At 42.3% G+C, this 12,787-nt stretch overlaps 1 protein-coding gene across 44 annotated transcripts in view; it reads right to left on the bottom strand.

Moving 5' to 3' along the window:
- The window catches only part of KALRN (kalirin RhoGEF kinase), a 659,576-nt gene that overhangs the window by 408,086 nt on the left and 238,703 nt on the right, over positions 1 to 12,787 (bottom strand). The window lies entirely within an intron of this gene.

Here is a 12,787-nt window from a genome sequence, read left to right on the forward strand (position 1 = left end):
GCTTGCTAATTAAAAATTCATGAACATGTATGCTGTTTCCTATTAGGTCATCAAAAAACGCTCCAGGAAGGAACAAGACAAAAGAAAAACCCCACAAACATAAGACAGTAGTGATTATGGCTATTTTTAACTGCTATCTCCTGTTAGTTGTCTGAGGTGTCAAAACAATCAGGTAATGTGGCATGAACAGGGAGCTTTTCTGAAGCACACAATGTCTGCATGAAGGAGGAGCAGGGAGGCACCTTCATTCTTTGTTACAAATCTTCTCAAATGATTATACATATTCTTCAGTAACATTTTCTCTAGGTTCTACTAGCTCAGGTATAGTTTATTAATACTCAGTAGTTTTAACGAAGATTCTTTATTTTCCTCTCTCACTTCCCTCATGGTCCCCATTTGTCTTAGCTGTCCCTGACCTCTAAGCACTCTGTCCAAAACCTGGGCCAGGTTGATAGGATCTCTCTTAATTTAAAATGTCTCTGTGGAAGTTTAAAAGGTTAAGTGAAGAACTTCCACACAAATCCATCCCGATGTCTAATGACCCCCATGTATCATCTTTTTTTAGTCTGGCCTGAGACCTTTCTGATACAGTGCATTTTCCTAAGAGAACTGGGATGTTACTGATTCTTGTTATGGGAAATAACTGTTCTCTAAAGATGTTGGATTCATTCTCAGCCTTGTTTTCTGAGTTAGGACACAAATTCTACTGAAAATTAACCTCTATTTATAGAACTGACCGAAAAACCACTCTGCACTTAGAAATAGAGGGAAAGAAGGGGGAGGGGGACGCACACACTGATTTTGACAGTTTTATCTTCTTTTTTTTTTTAAATTCAAGAGAAATACAGTTTTATTTTCTATGGGAAGAATAGTATGGGGAGTCCCTCAAATCTCCTGCTCCTGTCATTGTCTTACTTTCGATTTTCCTCAAAGCGACATTGAGACAAAGATTTGGGGAAGAGAGTTTACTTGGGCATGGTCCCAGGAAGCATAGTGAAAGGGAGGGGAAGTCAAAGAGGAAAGGAAGAGAAATGAATAACGGATGTGTTAAGTGTTATGAGCAACTGGGGTTCAATTCCTGTTGAGACCTTTTGGGAAACCATAAAACACACCTCTGAGCTGTCCCACTGAGAGGTGAGGAATCTGGGTTTCTGATGTACTAAGTCCCATAGATCTTTGGTTGAAGGTCCTTTCCTGGGGTAAGTTCCTGGCATTTCCAGCCGAATCCACAAACAGACCAAGTACACTTCTGAGGTTAGAGAGTGATCACTGCAGATAAATGCAGGAAGCTGTCAGTTTGTATGAGAATCACCTGCAGATGACCCCCAGGGCAGGATGAGGCCATATGGGTGGGATATTGACAGTATCTGATAGAGCTGTCCTCCCAAACTGGATTCAAATCCAGGAATCCATGCCCCTGTCCCTTATCCAGATCTATCTAGGTTTCTGGGTTTTCCTGTCCTGGAGAAAGGCCTTGTGTACTTTGGCCAGAAGGAATGCAAGAAAAGCAGTAAGAGCAAGGCATTACCCTGTCCCCAGATATATCCTCTGGACACCCAGCCCTTTGTCATCATTGCCAGCTACATTCTCCTCCCACCCAAGGCACACAGGGAGGCATATTTCTGCTTACTTTTAGGAAGAACTTTCTAGCTATTAGAGGTATCCAACTGTGGCTGCCTCTGGAGACTCATAACGCCTTGTCACTCATTCAAATATTTATGGAGAGTGGGCCAGGCTCTGTGTTAAGGAGATCAAAGAGGAATAAGATAGGATTCCTGCCCACCTACCCCCTGCCCACAGTGGCTCACAGCTGAGACTTAAGTCCTCGAATAGCTGGAATTTAAGGCAAAATGAAGCAAGTGCTTCCACAAAGGTAAAAGTGACTCCCTGTGGGGATTCAGAGGGAAGGGACCTGAACCACTGGCAGGGCTGTTGGGAAGAGGCTCCCTGCATGAAAGAGGGTGGGGAGGCTAGCAGTCCTCCACGGTCCCCTTCAACCTTTAAGCCTCTAATCATAGATTAAAACTAAAAGCAAATAAACAAACAAAAAAAAGAACACAGCTTACAGTTCACATTCTAGACTAGGACTAGCACAGTAAATGCCTTTTTTGTTTCCTTATCAGCAGGCAGAGAAATGTCTTGCTAAAACCAACAAATAATTATGGCTCACAAATGAAGTAGAGGCAGTACCCCTCACAATAGAGGGATAAATATAATGTTGATTTAGGAATTTGTTCATTTTTCTTCCCTATAGCCCATTTTCAGAATATCAAACACTTCAGGCAAGTCACATCACCCAAGTTCATCATCTTTTTCTCCTTTACCCCAGAACCTGAGAGAAATGGGCAGATAGATTCTAAACTACAGTTGTCTGTGGGTACAGAGACAGTAACACAACAAATAAGAAGGGAGTAATGGCAAGGAAGGTCTGCAGTGACTTAAGAGGAAAGAATGAGGCTGAAGAGCTGCATTAGGAGTCTGAATAAATAGGAGTGCTTACTCATTAAGCATAAATGACATTTCATGGCCTTTGGTTAATCTATTTGTGTGGTTCTTCTGGGTGACTGTTTATGTCCCTATTAGGAACATTTGGAAGTTATGTTTCTCCTTGGAACATGGCCAAGAGGAGGAATGGATATTTTGGCTTTTTACAGCCTTCCCATTTCCTACCAGCTGCCCCTTCCACTCTCTTCCATCTGCCTGGCTCTCTCATTCTTCCCTGCCAGCCTTCAATGCCCTTCCATTTGCAGAGCTGCCTGTCAGTCAAGGGCATTAAAATCATGGGGCCAGGAATCAAGAGCCATGAATTTGGTCCTAGCTCTGGCACTCACTTAAGATGCCACTTGAGTTCTCTGTGCCTCAGTTTCCTCATCTGTAAGGGAGTTGACCTAATGATCTCCGACATTCCATTTCTGAGTAAGTAGTATCAGTTCCAGGAGACCAGGAGCATAGTGCTGCCTACTCCGGAGGTCTATGTAGCCCAGGCCTGCTGTCCATGGCTCAGCACCTCATACTGGCTTTGCTCACTGCCCAGTAGTGTCAGGACCAAGGCTGGAGCTGGCACCCCTGAGTCCTTCAGCTTCCAGGTGACCAACAGCCAGAGGCCCTTCTTCTTCTCTCCTCTTCAGCCCCTTCCCCTCAGCTGAGATACCCAGACTAACCAGCTTCCCTGGCCAGAAGGTAATAACCTAACTAATAATTCTAGCTTGATAAGTATCTTCTTAAATTCTTACCTCAAAACTGATTTATTAAATTTAAACCCCCCATATATATGCAGCCTGCTGTTATTAAATTATTATCATTATCCAAAGTATGGCACAGCCCAGGTATAAACACAATCTACCCTGCAGGAGGCAATGTACCTGCAGCACGGTCTGTTGCATCATCTACCTCATCTTACTTCCCCCAAAAGCCTCTCCTCCCATCATTTTGGTCATAAATAGAAAAAATAACTAAATTCCAACAAAATCTTTGTAACTCAAAAACCATGTATATTGACACCCTGCCCTCACTTTTGTTACCCACAAAATTCTCTTTCTTTTTTTCATTTCTGCAGTCATTAACTGGAGACCACAGGATGGAGAGTCCCTTCTTCTGAGGCCTCGTCCCCTGCTGTGATTAACTGAAATCGATGGAGCAGAGTCGTTGTCGTGAAAAACTGCTTGGCAGAATCTTGATCAAAGTTTTCAGCCCTGCCCAAATGGCTCCTACTTCTAACCTGATTCCTGGCTTATGCCTAATGGCTAGAAAAACAAGATAATGATAGCTTTCCATTGAAAACCTTAGCTAAATTTTCTCTTTGTGATTTCCTATGTGGTATACTGAAAGAAATACTGGTTATTCTAGAAATAATCAGTTGATGCAAGTTATCATTTTGGTAACCTTAAGCTATGTGTCAGGGGCTGATTATAAGAGAAGATCATTGCCAAGAGAGGGTATTATCTGAATCCCATTCAGTTCACTCCTAAAAGCAGAGGTGAACTTTACACTCCTGTGGTCACAGGCCCCACTCTGAATTAGACACTCTCTCTGTGGATTACATGAGATAACATAAAGCATCCAACCGGTTGCCTGACACAGAACCAACAGTGTAAAGAATGTCTTATCTTTTCCCTCATTCAGTTCCAGAAGATTAGCATTAAGCCCCCAAGTGAAGTGCATACCAAATAAAGTGTCTAAAAAAAGAGAAAATCTAGCAACAATTCCAACGAGAGGCAAAATAAGTAAAGTCTCATTGTCTTTCAGAGAGAGCACATTCCCTACTATAGCTGTTAATGCTGCCCTAGCCACTTAGCAGGCTATGCCCCACATGCCACAAACCCTCTGCTGCAGACACTCTTCCCCTAGGAGTTAAAAGTCTAGAGCCCAGAATTGTCTGTGTTTTCCCTTGACCCAGAGAGATCGGAGGATTCAGAATCAGCCAACAAGGTGCTTTCTGAGCCATGCTCTTTCAATACAATGTCCTTCCATACCTTAAATTGGAAAAATAGGATCTTTGTGTCCTGAGATAGTTTTCTTGGGGTGCCTCCACCACCTTGGCATGTGTTAGTCATATCCAGAGCACTCAGAAGTGGGGCCATCATACAAGGAAACAGATCCTTCTCCTTATCAGGAACTGTATTACAAAAGGTGACAGAAGCCTCCTCCCATGCTGGGTGTTGGGGTTCTTCACTTTGTGGTCTACGGGCAATATGACTTGTCTTCAGCTCGAGAGAGGCAGAGGGAGCTCATCAAAGAGCTGTTTCATCTCTGCAAGGAACAAGTCCTGAGCACAAGGTTCTCAATTCCTTTCCATTTAACGAGGCTACAACTTTTTAATCATTATTATGAAAATGAAAGATGTGATCTGCCTGTCAGATCTTCAGAGGAGGCAAGGTATAACCACCACTTAGGAGACACTTTTCCTAAAGGGGCTCTGTCCTCTCGACAAGCTCTTGAGACCTTGACTCTCCAAATCCAAAAGCCAAGGGAGGGAGGCCAGGCAAACAACCAGCTGAGAGCCAAGGTACTCAGCAAAATCATTCAGGTCAAATGCAAATCAAATGCTCAACCAAAAAGCTAATACAAAATATAAACAGTATTGCTTCAACTGAGAAAACATGCCAAGGAAGCACACCCAAATGCTACCAGGTTATTGAATGATTTTTTTTTTTTTTTTTTTTTTTTTGAGATGGAGTCTCACTTTGTCACCCAGGCTAGAGTGCAGTAGCATGATCTTGGCCCACTGCAACCTCCACCTCCCAGGTTCAAGCAATTCTCCTGCCTCAGCCTCCCGAGTAGCTGGGATTACAGGTGCATGCCACTGCGCCCAGCTAATCTTTGTATTTTTGGTGGAGAAGGTTTTGCCATGTTGGCCAGGCTGGTTTCAAACTCCTGACTGCAAGTGATTTGCCCACCTCTGCCTCCCAAAGTGCTGGCATTACAGGTATAAGCCACAGTGCCTGGTCTGAATGCTTATTTTGTACCAGTTATACATGATGGTGGGAATTTTTCTGTAGGACCTTTTTCTCATCTCTGTTCTCTTATACATAGAAGCATTAAAAAATAATTTTGGTGTATATATATATGATATATATATATATATAATTTATATATAATATAATCAGGGAGAAACAGGTTATTAAAACTATACAGAAGAGACTCTCCCTCCCCATTGAAGTTAATAATCAGAATATCAGATGTCAAAACACCTGATGGAATTAGGGAATTTATGTTCAAACTCCTACTTTTATCAACTCACTCTTTTTATTCAGGCAGGTTACTGTTTCTAGTTTCTTTCTTCCTCACTATAAATAATGCTAGGAGTTTATTGGTATTTGTAACTTTAACAGATTTGGTTTTTTAAATTTACTTTTTCTTATAGATGGAGTCTAGCTATGCTGCCTAGGTTGAATGCTAACTCCTGGGCTCAGGCAATCTTCTCTCCTGGGATTACAGGCATTTGGTATTTTTAATTTTAATTTAAAAATAATTTTAATATATCTTTAATACATTTAGCTGGGTTGCACTCCATCAAAGCTGAAATTACTCAAATTTCCCCATCTCTTTTGACTTCAGCAAAAAATATACATATTTTTAGGTGAAATACAATTTACATATAGTAGAATAAGTAGGTTCTAATGACCAAAACTGCTTTTTCTAAGGAAAAGAATATAAAATCACTTTATTTAAAGTTTTTAGAAGCCAAATTCACGCAACAATCTCATTTTATAGTTAGGAAATAAAAAAAGGAACACAGCCATTGCTTGTATCTACCTACTGTGTGTGATATCAGTCAAGCAACATGTTCAAAGAAAGAGGAAGAATGAGACTAGAACCCCAGCATCCTGATTTCCTCTCTACATGGCCCCTCCGCTTATTGCTATCTTTTTCTAGTGCCCTGAAGCTTATATTAACTTAAGTTTTTATTTCGTCAATCTCAAAGAAAGTGCTGAAGAATAGTATCTGGAGATTTTCTCATACAGTTTTCAGAGACCTTGTGAGTAACACTCAGAATCAGTAAGAAAATAAAGAGATTGTGTAAAAGCAATGGAAAAAGCTCAGCCTCACTTCCTTTCTCCAGCTTAATAACACCATATGTATTACTTACATCTTTGCCAGTATCAAACTCACTTTGGGTCCTAAAGCTGTTAAATCATTAGTTTATGATTAATTAGTTTAGCATTACCATGTAAACCTGCTGATCTCACCTCAAAACATATGGATACTGGGATAATAACATCTGGAATAAGAACTGTGCATGCTTGAAACTATACTACAATAGCTAGGAGATGTGATGAGCTCTAAAGGAAACCTCCAACTTCTGCCTCCCATGACCCACAGGGTGCCCTCTGGGGGGCCAAATGGGGCAGCTGATTGATGACTATCAGATCAGGTCTGGCCAAATAGTAGTTCAAACCATGTGGAAGCCATCTGTCACTGCCGGATGGAGAGAGAAAAAAAACAGGAATAGCCCCGGTGCTCAGCAAAGATAATATTGGCTCATGAGTCCTGTGTCTCTGGCCTGGCTTGCCTTAGCAATGTTTCCTCCAGCAATTGCTTTACAAATCATTAAGCAGCTATGAAAACAAGCACCTGGCCATATGTCCAAAGGCCACAGGAAACCTAGGAACAGGTTTAAGAAAAAAGAGAAGCTCCTCTCTCTCTCCTTTCTCAGCCCTGAGTAAACCTCCTTGGGCAGGGTAAATTTTTATGTATGAGGCATCGTTGCAAAATTTAAATGGTAGGGAAGGATGGGTACAGCTGGAAACAAATTCAGTGAGGCAAGTGATAAGGAGAAAAATGCAGATTTTCTTGGTTAGGATGTAGTAATTTTAGGCTACCTTTAAGGTTGAAATTAGAGCCACTAAGACTTCCGGGAAATTTATCAGCATTTTATCCCCAAACCACCCCCTCCTTTTTTAAAACAGGGCCGGACTACTCAGAGCTTGATCTGTGACAACAGCTTCACCTAGGAGCTGGTTAGAAATACAATATTTCCTTCCCCAACTTCCTGAATCAGAATCTGCATTTTAACAAAATTGTCCCAGGTGATAGGTATGCATTAATGTTTGAGAAGCTCCAGTTAGGAACTCTGAGGAGCTTCCCCTGAACAAGAACTATTTCTTATAGCACTCCTGATCTTAACAACAGCTGAACATTTGCAAACATCACGCCAAATGCTGTGCCTAAAATGCACAAACACATTTCACCCTTATGCCATCCCTGACAAAGGCACTATCATTATCCTCTATTTACAGATGAGGTGGTAAGGTTCTGAGAAATTTAAATAACCTGCCTAGGATCACACCACTGAGAAAGAAGTGCAGAGCTACAGTTAGCACCTACTGCCCCAGCTGTTTTACCTTGCTATAAATGCAACAGCTGGGGCACTTCCCTCTCCCTTGAGGGAAGACAATGAGAAATTTCTACTGAAGAGCTAAAAATCACAGCCCAGATAAAAAGGGCTACTGGACAGAGAACTCAATAAGCATGTTTTCATCTCTGAAGCTTGCCCCTTGGGCCCTCGACTTGCTCTTGGATTTTCCAGAATAGCCTAGCTCCGGAATGGGCAGGGGGTCTGATAGGTTGACCTCTCTTGCACCCTCCTCACTTGGAGCAATAATCTCTACCTGTAAACCCCAGGCCAGCTGCCCTGAGGAACAGGTCATTGTCTCCACAGAACCACCAGAAAGTTCAGGATTAAGGCTACACTTTGCTTTCATCAGTATCTTGCCTTACAGCTGAAGTCTTAAATATGTCATCCTATATGTTTATTCATCCATTTATTAATTCAACAATACAAGACATTGTGCAAGCAAGGTATAACACAAAATTCCTATGCTCTCAGAGCTTACCTTTTAGTACAAGAGTCAGACAATAAATTAATAAATATTTACTATATGTTTATTTCAATGTGCCTGGCAAAGAGACAGTACATGAAGGGATTGGAGAGAGCTACGTAAGATAAGAGAAGCCAGGGCAGGGTGACACCTGAGGTTGGCCCTGAATGAAGTAAGAGGGTGAGCCCTGTGGCTATCTGCAGGAAGAGGAGCAGCAGGGGCAAAGGCTATGAGGCAGGAATGTCTTTGGTGGGTTAAGAAACAGCAAGAATCCCAGGATGACCAGAACAAATGACTAGGCTGAGATGTGAAAGGTAAGTGGGGTTCAGTCTATTGGAGCCCGGTAAGCCATGGGAAGGGACTTTGACTTTCATCGTGCAAAGAACAGGATGACAATAAGGCATTTTAAGCGGAGGAGTGACACAACGTAATGGACCTCACCTTTAGGCAGGATCACTCAGGCCGTGGGTTCAGAATGGACTGCTGGGGAGCAAAGGTGGAGGGAGAGAGACTAGGTAGGAGGTACTGTGGCAGTCCAGGCAGTAGCTGATGTCAGCTTAGATCAAGGGGATAGTCATAGAGGTGGCAATAAGAGGCCAGATTCTGGATATATTTCGAAAGTAGAGCTGAAAGGACTTGAGGAAGAAAATCCTTTAACTTTTCCTCATTTCCGTACCTCTGACTGTGAAAGGAACTGTGACTTCTGCTTTTTGTACTGGTCCTTTCCCATCTGCCCATCTGGTCCTGACCTCTTGCACCTTTTCAGTTTCCTGACTTGCAAACATCTCGCCTGTAATGTCTGCAATCAGTCTCTGTCCTTCGTCTGGTACTCCTGGCTGGCTACCATGCTCTCCCCACATGGCATTGTCACTGCTTATTATCAACACTTCATATTTGTGTTCTGCTTTACAGTTCAAGACTTTTCACAAACATATCTCATCTGACATACTAGGTTTCACAGACCATTTCATGCCTTCCATTCACCTGCAGGAGACTTCAAAGAAAGGAATAAGTCAGATTTGGCTGAATTTCAGACAAATTAACTGCTTGGCAACTGTAAACCTGAAAGAGAGCAGGTAGTGGCCATAGATGAGTGTGTATAAGTGGCGGGTCAACTGAGCAAGAGGGCTCAGGGGCAAACACCAAGAGGACACAGCAAATAGCCAGGGTTAAGGAATATGCTGACAAAGGACCTCGGAGAACAGTGGACAGAAGCCAGAAAAGAGAAGGTCCCAGGATTGTGGGTAGAGAACCAGGAGTAAGAGAGGAAAGGAGGGAAATCTGGGGCCTGAAGGGGATAAGTAATCAAGATAGATGGTTAAGCCAGGCAGGGCTAACCATGAGTCAGAAATCTGAGTCATCAGCCAAGCCCCGCTGGTCAGCTCAGAGGAGCCTGGCAGAAGGGACCCAGGTCATGCGTGCATTATAGCAATACTGAGAAGACTGCCTAAGTCAAGGGGCTTCCCTGTGTTTCCTGTTTGAATAGGAACCAATCCCCAAACATGGCTGATTAGAGATGGTGGGTAAAAGCAAATGGGGTGTCTAGAAAGGCTGGGGTGGTGAATAAGGAGTAGGGAGTAAAAGACAGCCACGCTTTCTCCTTGAAAACTCTTGACATTGGAGAAACATCTGCATCTTCTGCTAAAGTTTAGATGCTTGATTCTCCAAACCTCATGTTGAAATCTGATCCCCAATGTTGGAGGTAGGGCCTAGTGGGACTTGTTTTGGACAGGAGGACAAATGCCTTATGAATGGTTCCTCCTCAAGGTAATTAATGTATTCTCACTCTGTTCATTCCCACAAAAGCTGGTGGTTAAAATAACCTGGGCTGGGTGTGGTGGCTCACACCTGTAATTCCAACACTTTGGGAGGCCAAGGTGGATCACTTGAGGCCAGGAGTTTGAGACCAGCCTGGACAACATAGCAAGACCCTGCATCTACAAAAATTAAAAAAAATTAGTCTGCATAGTGGCACACACCTGTAGTTCCAGCTACTTGAGAGGCTGAGGCAGGAGGATCGCTTGAGCCCTGGAGGTAGAGGCTGCAGTGAGTCATGATCCTGCCACTGCATGCCAGCCTGGGAGACAGAGCCAGACCCTGTATTCTCTCATGCCATATGACCTCTACATGCCAGTGCCCTGCATCTTCCTTTACAAGTAGAAGAAATCTAAAGCCCTCACCAGAAGCAGATGCTTCTTGTATTACCTGTAGAACTGTAACCCAGATAAACCTCTTTTGTTTATTAATTGCCCAGACTCAGGCACTCTCTTATAGCAACAAAACGAACTGATACCTTCCAAGTCTACAGGCTAATTATTTGGTAACTTTAGAGTTTGACCTCAGGGCTAATATCAGTCAGCTTATTTCCTTCATCCTGGACCAGCAGTGATTTTCAACCTGGTTCTTAACCTGGTACAGATTTCCTGAGTCACTACAGTACAGTTAAATCAGAATCTAGAGTGAAACACATAGATGATATTTTTGGCATTTTTAAAAAGCTTCCCAGGTGACTCTGGTGGGCAGTCAGAGTGCACAACTGCTGCCTTAGGGACATGCACTAGCTTCACCAGAGCTGAGTTCAAAGCACATCCCTCTTTCCTTTGGGTCTGGTTTAATGCTGACAATGGTGCCAAGAGCAAGGGTCATAAATTAATCCTGAGAAGATCAGAACATAAAGCCTAATGTTCCTACTGAGTCAGAAGAAAAGGGAAATTTCACCCACCAGGCTGCCTGTGAGATAAAAACTCTGTATCCTGTTCAACTTGATTGATAAGTACAGGTCTTGCTGGGGATACATGCAGTACTTTGCAATCACAGGTTCCCTAAAGAACCTTAGGAAGCCCAGGGTTAACAGCAACCACTGGATGTAATTTTTGTCAGGGGATGGGGGTTTGCTTTTTAGTGGCTTTGCTTCTGCCTTTAGGATGAGAATCCCAAAAGCAAAGATGTTTGGGATCAGTGGAACTTGAAAGATCATGAAGTCTGGTAGTTCCTGGATGTTAGTGGGTGTCACCTGGGGATATGTAAGCATGTCCACCCCTGATGAAAATCAGTGCTCTCATTTACCTTCTAATTGGCAGTTGTTCAGCTTCTGCTGGAGCCATGCCTTATTGGGCTCCCTCAAAAATAAAGGCCCTACCTTCCTAGTTCTGCATCTTTGATGCTCAATGTTCAGGGTTGGTAACAGATGCTGTGATATGCTTAGCATCATCATTCATTCAACAAGTATTCATTTAGGCACCTACTAAGTACCAGGCATTGTCACAGTTCCTGCAGATACAGCTGTGAACGAGACAGATAAAGCTCTGCCCTTAGGAGTTTATACTCTAGTAGGCAAAATTCTCTTTGCGTTAGATACATGAATTTTGGAATGACTAAATTTCACGCTCCTTGAAAATAGCTTTGTGTCTTGTGAATCTTCCTGTTCTCAGTGTTTAGTTAAAGGCACAGACAGCAAAACTTTGTTGAATGCACAAATGAGTGAATACCGAGTGGTACACACAGATCTTCCTACTTCAGCTTCCCTAACACCACCAGGGTTGACGTTCACACTCTGTCATGGCCATTCCCTTTAATGTTTAGTAAGGTTGTATCTTCAAGCAAGTAAAAACCTACTTGCTTGAGTGTTTTATAAAACACTCACTCTTCAGTTGTCTTCTTTTCTTTTTTTCCAACATACCATACAATTTGTCTATTTAAAGTATATAATTCAGGCCAGGTGTGGTGGCTCACACCTGTAATCCCAGCACTTTGGGAGGCCAATGCGGATAGATCACCTGAGGTCAGGAGTTCAAGACCAGCCTGGCCCACATGGTGAAACTCTGTCTCTACTAAAAATACAAAAATTAGCTGGGTGTGGCGGCAAGCACCTGTAATCCCAGCTACTTGGGAGGCTGAGGCATAAGAATCGCTTGAATCTGGAAGGCAGAGGTTGCACTGAGCCAAAATTACCCGACTGCACTCTAGACTGGGCAACAAGAGTAAAACTCCATTTCAAAAAAAATAAGATAAAATATAAAGCATATAATTCAATGGTTTTTAGTATATTAGCATTTAGTATATAGATATGTACAACCAACACCACAATTTTAGAACATTTCCACTGTCTCAAAAAAAAAAAAACCTCTGTACCCATTAGATATAACTCTCTTATACCCCTTTCATTCTAACTCTAAGCAAAAGCGAATCTACTTTCTGTCTCTAAAGGTTTGCCTATTCTGGACTTTTCAAATAAATTAAACCAAATAACAGGTGGTTTTTGGTTACTGGCTTCTTTCACTTAGCAAAATGTTTTCAAGGGACATCCATGTTGTAACACACATCAGCACGTCATTCCTTTTTATGGCCAAATAAATATTATTCCATTATATGAAAATACCATATTTTTTTCTATTCATTCATCAGTTGACAGAAAGTTGGGTAGTTTCCACCTTTTGGTTATTATAAATAATGTTGTGGCAAACATT

Source organism: Callithrix jacchus, chromosome 15 (genome assembly GCF_049354715.1).
Source record: "Callithrix jacchus isolate 240 chromosome 15, calJac240_pri, whole genome shotgun sequence".
Taxonomy (NCBI): Eukaryota; Metazoa; Chordata; class Mammalia; order Primates; family Cebidae; genus Callithrix; species Callithrix jacchus.